Source organism: Microtus oregoni, unplaced genomic scaffold (assembly GCF_018167655.1).
Source record: "Microtus oregoni isolate MIOR12 unplaced genomic scaffold, Mior012 000010F_ref0000083, whole genome shotgun sequence".
Classification (NCBI taxonomy): Eukaryota; Metazoa; Chordata; class Mammalia; order Rodentia; family Cricetidae; genus Microtus; species Microtus oregoni.
The window spans coordinates 1,017,615-1,036,029 of record NW_024543069.1 but is presented as its reverse complement, the minus strand read 5'-3'; the positions used below and the strand labels follow the sequence as shown (position 1 = coordinate 1,036,029).

At 43.5% G+C, this 18,415-nt stretch overlaps 1 protein-coding gene across 2 annotated transcripts in view; it reads right to left on the bottom strand.

Moving 5' to 3' along the window:
* The window catches only part of Fhip1a (FHF complex subunit HOOK interacting protein 1A), a 209,443-nt gene extending 194,232 nt beyond the window's left edge, over window positions 1-15,211 (bottom strand). For both annotated transcript variants that reach the window (XR_005974937.1, XM_041659420.1), the window contains exon 1: window positions 14,838-15,211. The gene's annotated coding sequence lies outside the window, so the exon portion shown is untranslated. The remainder of the gene's footprint in view (window positions 1-14,837) is intronic.
* Between the last annotated feature and the right edge of the window lie 3,204 nt (window positions 15,212-18,415).

Below are 18,415 nucleotides of genomic sequence, written 5' to 3'. Positions count from 1 at the left end.
CTGAAAAGGGAAAACATATACAACATTGAATGTACACCGGCTACACATAGGAAAGTCAGGGTAACGTGAGTCGAAGACGGTGGGGGTGGGGCTTGATGACAATGCTTAAGTAGTCCTGGTACCTCTAGACTGGCTGAGGTCAATAGTATGGATAGTTTAGATGTAACAAGATGCAGGGTTGACTGTTGGTATTTACAGGAGGGTTTCAGCATATATCCAAGAACGGCCCCCACAATATTAGCTGACTCAGTTCCCTATCCTGTCTCCTCTCATGCTTTAGATCTTATAATTAAATGTGGGATATCTCAGAATGATTCTCTTAGATGGCATAAACTTATACAAGGCAATCTGTGCAGCGGCTCGGCGTGAAGAAGGGAGACTGGAGCTTTGCTGCTCTCATAAAACAGCAAACAGACCATCTATGTTCTAATTCTGGGAATAACAAAAAGGATAGTGTGATTTTGAGATTTTCCAACTATGGTTTATGATACCCCCAAAATGTAGGGTTCTTTTATTTGAAAGAAATTCAATATGAAAATTATCAAGAAAAGCATATAAGACCATAGCAAGTCAATAGTATAACTTCTAAAGGCAACATGCACTTTTAAATAGGCTACTTTTAGTAATCTAAGTCACGATCTAGGCATTATTTAAAGAAATTCTATATATGAATTTCTGGTTTCTTTCCCTTCTCAAAACTACTGAAGCATGTGTGAAATAAGTCAGTGTTTAGCCACACCATTTGGTCCATTATCATGATAATAACATGTATGTTTAAGCCTGCATTTAAGCATACAGTGCTACTTCAAAAAATAATAAATTCTGATCTGCCACAATCCCTCTTGGAGGCAGTCTATGCAGTGTGATTATATTCAAATTGTACCTTGAAATCTTGAAATCAACAGGGGTGAGAAAACAAAATTGCAAAACTCTCAGCAGTTTTGATTTTCACACACACACACACACACACACACACACACACACACGATTTCCAAAACACTGCCAAGAACTTGGAGGGTTAACAAAGACTCTAGAATTCTCATCCCTGCTTTTTATAAATAGGAAAAATCAAGCATATACCAGCTATAGAAAATAACACCAGGAAGACCACCACCCAGCTCCCAGAGTTAACAGCGTGCTGCCTAGCCTTGGTCAGCCCACAGTAATCTTCCATCCCCACTCCTTACCCTTACACAACTTTCTGTACCTCCATTTCATAATATTGTTATAATTCCCTGAATAAAATATAGTTCATTAACTTATCCGCTATCTAGTCAGAGCCTGAATTTTCCAAATTGCCTTATAATATTATTTTTAATGACTTCATAGTTACTCTCTTCAAACCAAGAGCCAAACGTAGTTGCTGTGTCTCCTATCCATCTCTGGTCTCTTCTCTCTTCCTCCACTAAAACGAACTGAGGAATGTGTCCATTGGAGACTTCCACATTCTGGTTGAACTAATTAAATCTTCACTTGGGCTGGAGAGATGGTTAGGAGCACTGGTTCCTCTTCCAGAGGATTGGGCTCAATTTCCAGCATCCACAAAACGGCTCATGATAGACCATCTGTAACCAGTTCTAGGGGATCCGTCACCCTCTCCTGTCCCCTGCAGGCACCGAGTACACACATGCTACAGACATACATGTAGGCAAAGCGCTCAAACATATAAAGAGTTTTTAAAGATTAAAAATGTAAATCTTAAGTTTGTTTAAGATTTTTCCTGTTCTTAAAAAATAAATAAAAATCTCTCTCTCTCTCTCTCTCTCACTCTCTCTCTCTCTCTCTCTCCCTCCCTCCCTCCCTCCCTTTCTCCTTCCCCTCCCCCTCTCTCTCTGGAATTTTCATAGAAATATATTAACAGAAATTCAGAACCCTGCAGACAGAGCATCACATAGCATAGCGGTCATGGCAACTGTGTGAGAAGAAACAATTAACGTGCTAAACGATCAACAATTGACTTAAGTCAGGTGTGGTGGCATGCCTTTAACCCCCACCTCTTGCAAAGTAAAGGCAGGAGGCAGAGGAACTTAGAGCCATTTTTACCTATGGAGCGAGTGTGAAGACACCCTGGGCAACATAATACCCTGTCTCGAGATTTTTAGCTGTGCATTCTAAATCTGACAAGAATGCATGAAGATTGGAGTGTGGAGGAACAGAAGCAACCACAGTGGAGGTCCAGTCTTCAAATCTCACTCCCATTCCCGGGACCCCAAGATGTAAGTCTTAAGACTGGTCTTCATTCGTGAATGCTCACTAGTGGGTGATATGGGAGAGTTAGGATGAGACATCAGAGATAACTTCCAGGTAAATTCTACAAGAAGACAATGAACTTAGACAAATGGTACCACTCAGTGGTTCGGTTCTACAGCAGCATTTTAAGAAGCCATTGTGAATTCTCTGTCTTCTTATTTGTTGGGTTTACTGGTCTAGTAGAAAAAGTCAGTGGTCAGTGTAAAACAGGGTGTGGTAATTTATTTAACTACTGTTGACAATGTGGATTCTGCAGAATCTGCTGGGACAGAATAGGAGGGAAGCCCTGCAGCATCTCACTCTAAATGTGATCCTTAAAGGCGCCACGAGAAAAGAATACTGCTTCTTACCACCAAGGATCTTCCTACAAGACCCTTACCACACACACATTTATTTAGAATCTAATTTAATAAAATACCCATCAAAAAAAAGAAAAAAAATAAATAAATAAAAAGTAGTTAAATCTAAAAATCTTGATCAGAATCATATTAGGTGCTTTGGCAAGAAACTTTATAGATACCTCTATTTCCTATTAAATCAGGAAACATATAACATTCACTTTTTTCTCTTTTGGGGATTATAAGATTGATCAGTGAACCCAAGGTTTTTGACTGACTTAACACTTCAAAGCTCCCCATGAGCCAGTGGCCTAGTTGCTTCCCTTGCCGTGGGAGGAAAAAGGGGACTGGATTGTGGGATTTATGATTTTAGCAGTTACTAGTAGCCATCCCCACATCTGCTCTTTCTTCAGGGGTAACAAAGTCCTAACCTTTTACAGATCTTATTGGTTAGAATTCCTCTCAAAACAAGATTGTATCTGACTCATCTTTCTAGTTACTGGGAAATACAGTATTGGGTTTTTCTTTTGTTTAGGGGGTTTAAGTGTGTGTGTGTGTGTGTGTGTGTGTGTGTGTGTGTGTGTCTGTGTGTTAGATTGGGGCAAGGTCTCATTCTGTAGCCCAGGCTGGCCTAAAACTTTTGGCAATCCTCCTGCCTCCGCTTCCCAAGTGAGCTGTCATATCCAGGTGGGGTTTCTGTTATTTTGTGTTCTCTGTTTGCTTCTTTACAGGGAAGGGAAGATGGCACCAAGCTTACATCCTCACAGTATTTAGCATCTAAGACATTACCAGGATGTGTATCTCCCTTTAAAAAGACTACTTTATCTACAGTAAGTGAGCACAATTTCTCAACACACTTTTGAAATAATCCTCTAGTTACTAAATCAAGTAGTTGGCCTACAAAATGAAACCCATATTAAACAACAAAAGCCAGGATCCAATATGACAGGTATCAAGTTGGGGGAACTGTTCAACCAACCACTTGAAATCATCCACCCTCTGCCTGCTCCATCCTGTTTGACTAACACAAGTCACCTTTTTCTTCTGCACCCATGCCCTTGGCTCAACATCCTACATATCTACCCGCTCAAGCTCCATGTCCCCCTTAGGAGTAAACACACCTCTGGCTCTTGCTGTCCAGCATCCCTCTTTTCTCCTAAGATTGTACAACCCTTCTTTAAAAATGGTTCCTCTTCCCTAATCCAGGAGAATTCCAAAGAAGTCTGATAATCTCTGGCCCCGAGCACAAGGAAAAGCATTAACACTAATTAACACTGACCAGAACCATTCCTGAGATGACTGAGAACTGGGAAGGGCAGATCCTCTTCCTGAGTTCTCTTTGGTTTGCTACAACCACGCCCTGAGCCAGGTGAAGAAAACGGGTGTTAAGAGAGGCAGATATGAGACAGAGTAGAGGCAGTACAAACTGTCCTGTGGAGAGATTGTGTTTGTGGTCTCACAAACAAAGCTCGCCTGAAGATCCGAGTGCAGAGCTAAGCCACTAGTTAGCCATAGGGGCCAGGCAGTTGTGGTACACACCTTTAATCCCAGCCCTAGGGAGGCAAAAGCAGATGGATCTCTGTGAGTTCAAAGCCACCCTGGGCTAAACGAGATTGATCCAGTCTAAAAGAGAAACAGAGCCAGGCAATGATGACTCACACCTTTAATCCCAGTCCTTGGGAGTCACATGTCTTTAATCCCAGCACAAAAGACAGGAAGGGATACAGCTGGATGGAGAGAGGAATATGAGGCAGGAGAAGATAGGAATGCATGACATTCAGTCTTGAGGACTTGTAGAGACAGGATACCTGATTTGATCTGAGGATTTCATAGAGGGAAGAGCTAGTGGCTGCTACGCTGCTTCTCTGATCTTTCAGCTTTCACCCCAAATATCTGACTCCAGGTTTTTATTTTTAAGACCAATTAGAATTCACACTATACTGTCCAGTTTGGGCTTCCCTGAGACCCATCTCACCTCTCCCACACTTTGGCCAGGTAACCAGTTAGCCCCTCCCACTTCTACAATATGAGATGAAAGGAGCCCTATTACAGCTCCCACAATGAATCTTGAAGACTGTGACCATTTTTCTGCTTTCTTGAACTTCCCGTCTGTATACATAATACTTCGCTGCCTTTTGTCTGATTTTCTATGTCTTAGATATGTACTTGTCACCATCTTCGGCTGTTCTTCAGACATTGCTAATTCATCTGTTGAACCACCTTTAGAGCCCTTGGAAGGGTGCGACCTAGATCTCTAGCACGTAAGTAACAACAGAACATACCAATCATTACTTAATATTAAGCAATTTACATATATATGCTATGTTATTCAAACCTCATAGAAACTTCCTGAGAGGGCCATTATTACCTCCTCTTTCTCCTATCCCCTTCCTGTGGTACTAGGGTTCAAACTCAGTGCCTGGCCCATGTCAGGCAAGCATTCCACTCATGATCTTCCCGCCTCAGCCTGTTAATAGCTAGGCTTAAAGGTGTATGCCATTACATCGTATAGATGACTCTCCATTCTATAGATGAATAAGCAAAGAGTCATCAAAGAAAAGCAACTTGGTCGTTTACCAATTAATATACCATGCATTTACTAGTTTATAAATATATCAAGGATTTGAACCATATTCACATTTAAACAGCATCCTTTCCATTACACCCTCACAGCCTCACACAATACTAAATATTGTTTATTAACTTACCAGAAGGTATAACTGGTCAAAGATAACCACCTAGCATGATGATTTCCACTGACCCCAAAGTATATCTTCTTATATCACTAAAAATATTATTAAAAAATTAATATTATTTATTTAATACCTAAATAAATAAGCTATGTGAAAATAGGTCTCTTGAAAAAGTTATAATACAATTTCTTCAAAATTGCTGCTGGCAAACTGAAGACTGAATGCTGGCGCTTCTCTTAAAGCAATGGGTAAAAGGAATGAATATTTAAGACCACTCTGTCAGAACAAGTTGTATACAACTCCCCTGGCAGTGATATTTCAAAACAGCAAAGAGAGATTTGTTGCACCTGTCAGTGTGTGACACGCCTACAGCTCTCCAGTTGCTCAGAGGAATATCCCTGTGCCATCATTACACGCTAATCGTTGCTGAGCACTCCCTTGGCTTGGAGGCAAGAAGAGGAAGCCTTTAGGAAGAGAAAATAGGTTCCTCTTCGGAGCTTACCAAGAAGGGCAAGAAAGTCAGGAATGGTCATTTACTGACAAAGAACCTGAAAGTCACGAGCTCTCAGCCCCATTCAGTCCTGTCCTTCAGCATGGTCTCTTCGGATCCCTTCTTGGAGTTCTGCTCGTAGCTCAGTAGGCCAGGGGGAGGTTCATGGTAACCAAATGTCCTGATGCTGACCTTCTACAGCATCAAGTCAAGGGACGTCCATAAGAAATATCCCATAAGTGTCTGTCCGTGGTCGGATACTTTTTCCCTTCTTTCTCATTTTACTTAAGGACCTTCCTACTTATATGCTAAACTCTTCCAAGGAGTATGCTGCCTGCTCCTTGAAGGCCAGAGAATGGCATACTCCTGCATGAACTATGTTACAGCAGAACCCCTACATGGTACAGGTGAAGGAATCTCCTGATGGCAAGCATCTGCTACCCTGGAGACTTTGATGATAGGCATAAAGATCATCATCACTGTTGCAATAATATCTCAGGTAAGATGATATGTGCAAAGACGAGCCAGGAATTTCCAGAAAAACGTAAACTAACTTGGTTCTCAGCGTGGCTATTACTACAATAGCAGGAGAAGCATGTGAGCATGTGTGTGCGTACATGTGTGTCACACACAACATAAGTCTAGATAGAAAGGATGTGTTAGCTGGCTTTACTGGTCCCTATGATTAATTACCTAACATAAACATCTCAAGGGAGGATTTGAGTTGGCCCATTGCTACAAATGTTTGTGTTCATGGTGACTTGGCCCATGAGTTTGGTCACAACATAATGGTAGCAGAAGCTCATGACAGAGGAACTTCTTCCCCTTGTGGTAATTAGGAAGAGGAGATGAGGAAGGAGCCAAGGACCAGGTATACCTTTTCAAAGTCACCCCTAATGACCTGCTTCCTTATGTCCTAAAGTTTCCACCACCTCCCAAAACAGAGGCCTGAGATGGTGCCAACATATCAATGTATTCATCTGTTCAGATATTTCACATTCAAACCATAATAAGCAGCCTTGAGCAAAGAAGGAAAAAAAGGAAAGACATTCCAGAGGATGCAACAGGAAGCTTAAGACACAGAGATGCACAGAGGTTAAGTCTAGATAGAAAGGATGTGTTAGCACATCCCCTTCTTTCAAATAATAAACATTTCCAGAGTGCTGGGCCACTGGTCTATGACATGAGATATAAAGCCAAGTCAGCCAAAGCTAATAGAGAGTGATAGCTGCCCTTCATAGAGGACAGAGATTTACATTCTTATTTGGAGAGAACTGGTAAACAAAAGACATAACTAAGTAAACTGTGCTAGGTTTAAAGCGAGCACAAGAGAACAGAGCAATGGAGATGAAAAGCACAGAGGCTGAGCGATGTTTTAAATTTAAATATCAGCCAAGGATAAGAATGAGATCCAATTTCCAATGGTGACTCTCTAAAACTAAATCCCACTGCAGGAAAACTAATGAATGTCACACTGTGCTGGGATGAAATTGGCATAAAATTAGACATACACAAAGTTCCTAGGAGCTCACAGCTCACTTTCCATATTTCTTCTTTACATGTGTTCAAAGTTACTTGCCTCAAGTGTTATCTAGCAAATTTAGGAAAATGGAGAACGACTTGGGGAGAAGCAGAGCAAAGGTAATTATAAGAGAATCCAGAGGACCAGATGGCACCAAATAGCTTCAAACCAATACCTTGGGGAAGACAGGCTCAACAGAACTTCAAAGATTTACTGCATTTTTAGTTATGTATACGTGGGAAGGGAGTGTACACATGAGTGCCAGTGCCCGTGGAGGCCAGAGGTGTTAGATCCCCCTAGAGTTTCAATTCCATGGGCACTGAGAACTGAACCTGTGTCCTCTGCTGAGCCATCTCATAGACCATTCAACCAGACTTTAAACACTAGTCAGTTTTTTTCTTTAATAAAGGTTGACTCCAAGTTAAGAATAATATGTACATTCCCTTTCTTGAAACAACTTCAAAGAACTGGCAAGTGCTGTGGGACAATGCTCTTGCACACTGCAAAGATCGGTCCCTAGTATTAGTTTGATAAAACGCTGATTGGGCAGTAGCTAGGCAGGAAGTATAGATGGGGTGACCAGACTAAGAATTATGGGAAGAGGAAAGGCAGAGACACAGTCACCAGCCAGATGCAGAGGAAGTAAGATAAGAAAAGGTAACAAGCCACATGGCTATACATAATAAGATTCATGGGTTAATTTAAGTTGTAAGAGGTAGTCAGTAATAAGCCTGAGCAATAGGCCAAACAGTTTATAATTAATAGAAGCCTCTGTGTGTGTTTTTGGGGGGACAGAATGGCTGTGGGACTCAGCACGACAGAAACTTCCGTCTACAGGCAGACACAAAACATGGAAAGGGTTGGGTCCCTCTAAGAATGAATTAGACATTTCTGCCATTTTCTCAAGATTGGGAGGGCAAAGGTCTTCATTTGGTTTTTCTTCCCTCAGTAGAGCTTAGTACTTTTAAAATAATAATAGTAAGTAAATACACACTGTTCATCTACTAAATAAATAAATAAAGGCAGGCCCATAATGGTGGAGGATCTGTAAGTATATCCTAACCAGTTTATAGCAACACTGGAGAAAAGGACAAACATTTCAAAGATAACATTAGAGGCCATCAAAAGGCCAAGCTCCTAAAATGGCAGTGCAGAGAGAAATGAGATGTCGAGACATCGTTTCGGGAAAGACAGCCAAGGAGGAACGAATGCAGAGCAAGGGTGCTGAACTAGGTTTCGATAATGTGCATTCCTGAAACAGAAGAGTTGGGAGGAGGAAGGAAGAGGTAGGGTGAGTTCAGGAATGAGGAACAGGGCAAGCTCAGCCTCCAAACAGAGCATCTGCCCAGAGCGTCAGGTCACAGAGGCCCCTGTGAGTCAGGGTTATTCAGAGTAACACAGCCAGGAGAAGAGATGATGGAGATGACAGGAGATAGAAGGGAGTTGGGAGATATATGGGAGATAAAGATGATAGAGCTGGGAAATGGAGATGATGGAGATGATGGATAGGGGAAAGGACAGGGGAGGGGGTGGGAGAGAGGGGGAAGGAAAGAGGAGGGAGGCAGACAAGGAGGGAGGGAGAGAGATCAGTCCTTATAAACAGAATTATTATAAGGAATTAATACATGTGATTATATATGCTAAGAAATTCCAAGGTCTGCTGTTGGAAAGTTGAAATCCAAGAAGCAATGTTTCCATTTGGGTCCAAACCTTCAAGCAAAGACCAAAACCCTAACTCGATTAGGCAGGGAAGAAGAACCTAGTAATCACCAGACCCCACAGTAAGAGGGAACAAGCCCATGCTGCATCAACCTTTTTGTTCTTCTGAGACTTTCAATCAAGTGGATAAGCCCTGCCCACATTGAGGAGAGCAATCTGCATTACTAAATCTACAAACTCCAAGTTGAATCCCATCCAGAAACACTCTGACAGGCACACCCAGGATGAGTACCAACACCTTGCTGTTGCCTAACAAAGTTGACCCATCAAACAAACCTTTACACCTTGGGTTGAGTCACTTCCCAGCAGGCAATAAGGGCCGTGAAACATGAGCAAAGAGAGACAATAGCAATTAAAATGACCTTGACGTGGAAATGGTCAAAGAGGAGAAGAAAAGCAAAGCAGAAGCAAGATGAAAAGTATAATTATCTGTGCAAAAAGAGACAATCAATAGCACGTGATTCCCCTCAATATAAGTAACTCTGATAGGAGATTAAGGTGTGGGTTATTATTCATGCTGTGTTACATTGCATGGTATACTGTACAGTATTGAATTATATTATATTGACATGTATTACATTGTATAACATATATTTTGAGATAGGGTCTTCTTGTGCAGCCAATCTGGCCTTGAACTGTGAATCCTCCTGCCTCAATCTTAAAATACCAGGATTACAGGTATACATTAACACCTTCAGGTTTTCCGTAGTTTAACTTGCTTGTTATCAGGATCTACCTGTAGACCTATAAGGAAGAAACTGGAAATGAAAGTCGAGGGTTCCAAAGGTCAGCAATAAAGATGTAAATTTAGGAATTAACTAGTAGAGGGCTGACTCCTGGCATGACAGAACCTAGAGGAAGTCAGTCAGGCTGAGTCAGCAAACTCAGGCAGCAAACACTGCCAACCCTAATCATCTTATGATTCACTGTGAAGGAATGACCACTCCTTGGTGACAACCCAATCCTAAAACATAGTCAAGAGGGAGGACTGCATTGAACAAAAAGGGGATGGGCCAACCATTTCTCAGCTGTTACAAGCTGAGTTTTACTGTCCATAACAACTTTTCAAAACGACACACCAAGTCCTAAGCAGTCAAACGTCAAAGGAGCACAAGGAGGAACTTTGGAGGAAAACTCATCAAGCTGACAGGAAATAAGCATTAGCTGTTAAGTTTGGGTTTTGATTTCAGGTGTTTTGGCTTGAGGTGGGAAGGAGATGGGGGGGGGGTGTCTCCCATTATGGCCCAGGTTAGCTCACTATGTAGCCCAGGCTAGCTCACTATGTAGCCCAGGCTGATATCAAACTTGCAGCAATTATCTTTCTATAAATGCTCCTGTGAGGGATTATAGATATGGCTGCCACAGCTGGCTGAGGTTTTTTATTACGATCGATAGGTAAACATCAAATACTTTCATGTTTCCTCAGGCAAATAAAGGTTAATAAAAACCCTATTGTTTGAGTTCTCATAAGCATTTAAACTAATACATCATGGCTTTAAAATCTGACAAAAATGCAAATACCTTGTGATATATATATATATATATATATATAATTTCAAATATTCAACATCTCAAAAAATGCTAGTGTTATAGACAATAATCAAAAATAACTTATTAGATGTGTATTTTCCCCCAACAAAAATAAATCAAAACAAGATATACAAATGAAGTCCACGTCTAAGAAATTCTTATTTTAGTATGAAATTTTTTCACGTAGAAAATCAGGGGCTAGGAACACCAGGCTCAGTAGGCTAAGCGCTTCCCTGAAAGCAGGAGGACATGGGTGGGATCCTCAAAACACACAGAAAAGAGCCGCACATGTTAGCACACACATCTGATCCCAGCACCTGGGAGGCAGAGACAGGAAGACACATGAGGCTCACTGGTTGGCCTGTGAGCTGCAGGCCAACGACACACCCCGTCTTGAAGGAGGAGTAGACATCACTAAGGATGGCATCCAAGGTTGTCCTCTGAGCTCTACAGACAAGCATGCACACACATCAAAAGGATGATCGATTCCTGAAACTTTCCACAAGACCAAAGACCCTATAATTGATCCATGACAAAGAGGCAAACTCTAACAACACAAAGAGAGGAGCCAAAATACGTTCCTGGCTACTCTGGATTTTCTGAACTCCTTAACAGCATGTACTAAAATAATGTTCTGAAGAAAATGTTAAAAGAAAAAACTATGCTTTACAAATCTAATTAGCAAATCGTCCAACAACGGCAGAGTAATTTTATAACTGTTATCAATTACTTCCTCCTCTTTGGGGAAAACACTAAAACCAAAAAGAACCTGAAATGTAAGGAAATGAGGTGAACCCCACCTTAGAGCTTTGCATTGCGGTGGCCTCCCCAGTCACCTGTCCTCAACCTTATACACCCAGAAAGAAAGTGTTACTGTCTTCTAACACTGAAAGGACACTATTAGAGGAAACACAAATCAGAGAAAGTTGACGTTTTCCTATCGGTACCTCTTCCACAAGCCTGTCCTGCAGAAAGCACATGCGTGTGCCTTAAAAAATTCCAAGGGTGATTTCTAGAGGCCATGAGACAGCTGCTCAATACAATACTGTACAGCAACTTAAAAAGACACAAGGATCATCTGCGTGCACGATCACGGAAACCCTTTCAAGATACACCGTCACGTTAAAAATAAAAAGCAACAGCTAGGATGGTAGCGGAGGGGAAGGAACATCTACCTGCCACGCCTGAGGCTCGGGGTGGCATTCTCAACTCAGCAAAATAAACGAATGACTGAGTAAGACAACTTGAAAGTTGTATAGTATAACTCCAGTTGTTACTAACAACAGTAAATATACACTTTACATAAGGAAAATAATTTTTTGATCTAGAGTTTCAGTATCAGCTGTCATATTTACAAGGAAAAGTTTAACAGAAAAAAATACATGTACTTACATCAGGCTTTTCAAAATATATATTTTTCAAAATATGGCGTATTTTTTTCGACATTATACTTCATTAATGCCTAGTTTTTTATTTTGAATGATATATAGCATACATGATCATGAATATAATCATTTTATGTTAGTGATATAATCAGAAGCAGGTAAAAATCTTATTTATAAAGAGAAGAAAAATCTTTACAATTCATCAAAAATAGCTCAACTTCTCTTTCAGAAGGCAGTGGCATCCTTGCTCTTAGAACTTAACTCAGAAGCCTCTCTGGTGTCTGTTCCAGTAACAGCGTCCCAGAATAAAAGGAAGCTGCAAAGTTAAGCTTCGCAATCCCAGGACGGGGGTGGCCAGAGGTGGAGACAGCAAAACCCCTCAGGACTACTGGTTCAGTAAGATCCTGTCTCAAAAGGTAAAGTGGAGAGATATTGAGAAAAACATCAACATTGACTTCTGGCTTCCAAAACATGTGCACACACATGGAGGGGGGAGGGAGGGAAGGAGGAGGGAGAGAGAGGGAGAGGGGTAGAGAGGGACGGCGGTGGGGGGGGGGAGACTTTTAAATAAAAACAAAAACCCCATTTTACATCCAAAAACTTCATGAATTGTAATGGGAAAAATTAAAAGTATGGCCCATGAGTCAACAATCTTATATTGAAGTCTGAGTCCACTACTCCCAGAAGCTGGGTATGTCCTAAACAAGTCTCTTTGCAGCCCTGAACGTCATCTGTCCTCCTCCTGTATGGTCTAAGCACACGGCCTTAATCTGGCACACCTGAAAGCACTTGTCAATCACAGCGCTGTAGAAAGGTTTGTTTCTGTTACTGTTTTATCCAGGAGATCCATAAACAGAATCCTTGGGGTTCTGGTCACTCTTGAGCACTGTTCTCCATATAGGTGGTTCACTAGTGCTTGGAAGTCAGGGAATTGAAGATGAAGTCGCTACAAACTGTGCTTCAAAGCCGGAGTCCAAGGGTCCCCCTTTTGAATAGGCCTGTGAGCTACCACAGACAACTGCACACAGAATGGAGATCGAGTTCCTTAAGCGGAGATCAGAGATGGCCATTCTGTAATATTTTCACCAGATTCTCCTTTTTAAAGTAACCAAGAGGACTGAGGATGTCAGACCATAGTAAAGTGTTTGCCTAGCTAGCGTGCCTGAGGCATTGATTTCAACCCGTGGTACTGAAAGAAAAAAGTAACACAGGCTCAGTTTTACTCCCCAGCATCTTCTATGTAACCCCACCTTGCCACATATCTCCATACATCTGTTTGCTACAGCCATTGTCTATTAGCGTCCTGCTACACAAAGAAGTTTGCAGGAAAAGTTCTGAACTAAACCTGGGAGGTTAAGAACTGTCCAGCGCTGTATTACTCTGACAGAAAAAAAAAACAAAACAAAACAGTACACCCTTGTCATTTCTAGTCTCAAAAGGCCTACATCTAAAGTAGGATGCCCCATAGTGCCTCTTGTTGGAAGCAAGAAAAAACTAGCTGGATAGTCGAGCCTGAATTATTAAACTGCTCTCACTATTCTAAATCCACGTCAGCAATGCCTAGTCCTCTTGCCCTTCTTCCCAGATAATTTAATCATATCCCTATAAGACAAATGATAAGTGGGACCACAGTATAAAATTGTTAGCAGTGCCATGAGAAAGAATTCATTGGTGCTCAAAAAGATCAGTCTTTAAGTATCTGAAAAGTTAAGCCAACCTGTCGGCTATATTGGACTGAACCTCTCACTCAGTTTCTGTCCCAAGAAGACCACTGACGTTTCCCAGATGGGGACACTGGCTGGGGTCCATAGGCTCCAGATAGCTTCAGAGGTATCCTATCTAGTGCCAGGTGTACAACTGAACTGCAGGTCAGGCATGTACATTAAGGAGGGGATATTTTTCCCCCTTGTTAATCGACAGGATAAAGGTGATTAAGCAGGAATTATTTTCCAATGGCCTATATAATTTCACCAGAGTTGCTATGGCTATTAGCTGAAAGCAGCTGACTTCTTAATGAGATGAACTTGACAGCAGGACCCTCCCAGAGCAGCCAACAGAGTAATTGGTCCAATGTAAAGGAAGCGCAATTGGTCTGCCGTATTTCCCACCCTTCCTCCTCCTGAGAGCTGTTTTTCTTCAGTTTGGGGTTCTTTCCCTCCAGGAGAGGGTGGTATTCCCTGCACCTGGATGGCTAGGGCTGCAGCACCTGTGGAATGGTTGCCAGCTGATCAGTCAAGCACAGGAGGCTAAAGCCAACCTAGACTTAATTCTCCAGACCCACACACGTGGTTCCCAAAGTTCCAAGCAAACATAGCAGCTGTCGCCACCAATACCTCATCTACCCAAGCTTGAAATAAAACAATAGCTAGTCTACTACCTCATAGGAGTGTTATTAACAAGAGAGCTTTGTTGAAGCCAGGGAACCCACACAATCACTGAGAACCACAGCTCGAGTCCAGTTTCACCAGAGAATTTATGAAATTAAGCAACAGTCACCCAACAGTAAATGGTTCACACCAGGAAAGCGCTGCAAGCACCGCCTCCGATTTCGTGAACGCCAGGAGGTTTGGCGAGGAAGACAGATCCAGATCTCATCGCCTTTGCCAGTTACTCCTGGGAGACCCAGGCACTGCGGCCCGAGGGAGTGAGAAAAACCTGATGACATCTTCCTCCGTCAAAACAAGCTGGCCCTCTCTGCCCAGGTCAGTCATGAGTTACGTTGCGTGCAAGAGGCAGCGTCCCAAGCAGTAACAGGGCTTTGAGCTGGGAAGGTCCCAGCCTTCCTGCCCCCCCCCCCAAAAAAAAAACCTGCTCCTGTCGCCCAGCAGGATGCAGGAAGGAGGCTCTCAGGACGCCTTTCCAACATCCTAAAATAAAATAAAAGCAATATTTCAAGCGCAGATCTCTTACCTATGGGCGGCCACGAATCCTCCCTCCACGCCGTGTCCCCTCGACAGTCAGAAAGTTTGTGCGGAGATCCCGGGGACAACCGAGCTGCCAGGGCTCAGGGCACTAACCGCGGGGGCAGAGTCGGCTTCAACCGGGCCCAACACCCAACTCCGGACGCCCGGGCAGTTGCCCTCAGGCGTCTGGACGCGGTGACCTCCAGTCCTGGCTTCCACTCAGCCTGGGGACCGGGGGACAAATCACCAGGCGAGAGAAGGTCAAGGCACAACTTTTCTCCGGCGCGTCAGCCCTTGGCGAAGCCGGCCAGGTCTCGGGCTCGATCCCGCCCCACAACCCGCACCCTCCGAGGAGCCTGGGCGGGGCGCGCTGGCAGGGGCCGAGCACAACCTGCCCGGCGACTCCGGGGAGCAGCAGCAGGCCCCGCCCCCAAGGCCTCTACCGCTCTGTCACGCCCCCAGCAGGCCACGCCCCCTCAGTCCCGCCCCGCCCCTGCCAGGTGCTCCCGGGACTCGGGTTGCGGGGCCCACGGTGCGCACGGGTTTCCTAGGTGAAGGAGGCGGAGCCGCCGAGAGAAAGTTTCCACCGAAACTTGAACTGGGACGCAGCGGAGGACACCTCGCCCTTGGCGGCTCGGCTCCCCACCCACGCCACGCCTGACTAGCAGGCAGGCACCCACGTCGGATGTCTAGGGTTTCGTAACGAAAGGAAACCGCAGACCGCGACGCGCGGTCGTCGTGGATTTCCCACTTTCAGAGTGCGGATCCGGGCGCGCCTGCCCCACCCGGATTGCCTTCGTTTGTTCTCCTTTTTCCTTAGATATTTGAACCTTAGCATGACAGTCCCAGGAGAGCTGAGTCGAAAGATGAACATGGTCGCCTGTTAGTCAACTGGAAAACCCGCTGGCATGAGCAGGAAGCCGTTTGGTCCCAGCAAGGGGGCAGGAGTAGCTGGGTTTTTGCAGTTAAGTTTCTTTTTTTTTTTTTTTTTTTTTTTTTGGTTTTTCGAGACAAGGTTTCTCTGTGGTTTTGGAGCCTGTCCTGGAACTAGCAGTTAAGTTTCTTTACGCGTAATTTTAGCCATAGGGACCTGGAGAGTATTGCACAGGTGTGTATCGCTCATTCACTACCAACTGTCCCCATTGCCACCCCACTTCCAGCCAAAGAAAGAAAAAACAAAGAGGACTGTTTAATGTGGACAGTCTTGTGGCAAGGATGCAAGTTGGCAACTCAGAACTCCCCAGAGGAATGGAGAGCAGAAGGGAGGCGGTGGCCCTTTGGCACTGCGTGGTACCTTATGCTCTGCCAGGGCCCAGCCCTCGACCCGGGGCGACCTTTGCCTAAGGACCGGGCGCAGCACGCCACGCCAGCTCTCCCCTTCAGTCCCCACGCCCCTGCGTGCTTGGACTGGCTGGCTAGTCCGGGCTCTGCTTTCTGGACTTTAAATCCCAGAGGAGGAATCTGGATCTTGGTTAGCAGCAACCTGACAATTGCATTGCCCTGTGGTCAGTGTGGCTGAAACTTGAAGTGAGCCTTCCTGCCAGCGGATGGGGCTACACCACAGTCAGCAAAAACGGATGTGGAGGTGTTCCACCGCAGCATCCTCCTGGCGCCTCACCAAATCCCGATTCCGAGGAAGTGTCTTCCTTTGTTCTAAGTGAATGGCATCCGGAGATAACCAAAATCGGATAGATTGGATTTTCAAGATTTCCTTTCACCCATAGCAACTGGATAATGTAAACTTAATGCTCACTCTCCTACCTGTTCGCCACCACCGCCACTGTGCCCAAATCACCAGCTTCTACTTTCTGTCACCTGTGGTTAATAAGTGGCTCCTCGCTGGGCGGTGGGGTCGATGCTGATGCAGGATGTCCTTCTGTATATGTGTTGCTTTTCTGGGTTACTGAATAAAGCTGCTCTGGCCAACAGCTCAGGCATTGTTTCTAACTAACTCTTATATCGTCAACTAACCCATTTCTATTATTTTGTATTTTATCATGAGGTTCGTGGTTTGTTACCTCTTACTTCTTAGGCGGCTAGATGGCATCTCCCTGACTGTGCCTCCTCTCTAGATAGATAGATAGATAGATAGATAGATAGATAGATAGATAGATAGATGTTAGAATTTCCTGCCTGGTTTTACTCTGCTAAGCCATTGGCTGAAAAAGTTTTATTTATCAACCAATAAAAACAATACATATAAAGAAGAACACCCACACCATTATGCCTTTAATTCTAGGACTCTAGAGGCAGAGACAGGCAGATCTTTGAGTTCAAGGCTAGCCTGGTCTACAAAGCAAGTTCCAGGACAGCCAGAGCTACACAGAGAAACTCTGTCTCAAAAACAAAACAAAATAAAAAAAGGAGGAGGAGAAAGAAGAGGCTCTTCAGTATAAAATGAGGAAGGCAAAGAAAGGAGGCATGAGAAGGTGGAGAAGAGGAAGAGGAAGAATATAGAAGAAGCTTGTAAATATAAGCTGAGGAAGGCCAAGGTAGTAGAATAGAAATTAAAAGCAGAGACCAGGATTTTCTGCACAGCAGGTCACAGGCCTGCTCTGCCCTTGGAATGTGTACAGATCATTCCTTTACTCAACGAATAACTATCGGATAATTTTTGCATTCCAAGCACTCTCTGAGGGGTTGGGGAACAAAAGCATTACAGTCTCAGAAATCATGAAGTAAGCAATTTCTCACATGTGGTAGTGTCCATGACGGGGTGCTATGCGGCCACAGGGCCACAACAACAATTTGGTAACCAACTGTGCGCCAAAATAAACCCTTCACTCTTTTTAAGTTGATCTAGCTAGGCATTTTGTTACAGTAATAAAAGACCAAGTAACACAATTAGTACAATGTCAGCCTTTTAAAGTGGATTTCTCCTTTCCCAGTTTTATTCCTGTATACTCTCTTCGGCTGTATTACATATTGTGCTTAAGACACTGAAATTAAACTTCTTTAATGAAGAAGTCAGGCATCATTCCTCACTCTCTGCTTTTACTCCCATTTGTAAATGTGCTTAAAGTTGTATCGTGTGTTTCTAAATTTGTTCTATTTTAAATACTAGAAATCTCGAATTAAATGTAAAAATAGAGAAGTAACATTCCTCCACTAACACACACTTTCATACATTCTTATTCAAAGTGCTCATTGCATTATAGACCTAAACGTCCATAAGAAGAGGTAACAAAGGTCATCGCCTCTGTCTGTGTAAGGCATCTAAAATGTGGCACAGAGAAGCGTGGCCTTGGGTGCCTTGAAATTGAACCAAACGTGACATGAAAACATTATCACCCATTAAATGTACATTTAAATTATCTTCTAGAATTGAGCTCAGTCGCAAATGCTCTATATCCTATTAGAATAGTCATCGTCCTGTCAAGAAATTGCTTTCTGACTCAAGGAAGGTTGCTTTGGAATGACTTTATCTCCTACGGAAACGATCAAGTGGTCATGCTCCCTGTCACCGGTGGTGCAAGGTAGATTTATTCTCAGACTCTTCTTCATCCGCCTGTCCTGTGCTTGAAAGTGATTCCCCATAGCCCAGGCTGTCTATTCAAGTTTTCCCTGCATCGTGACTGCGTATTT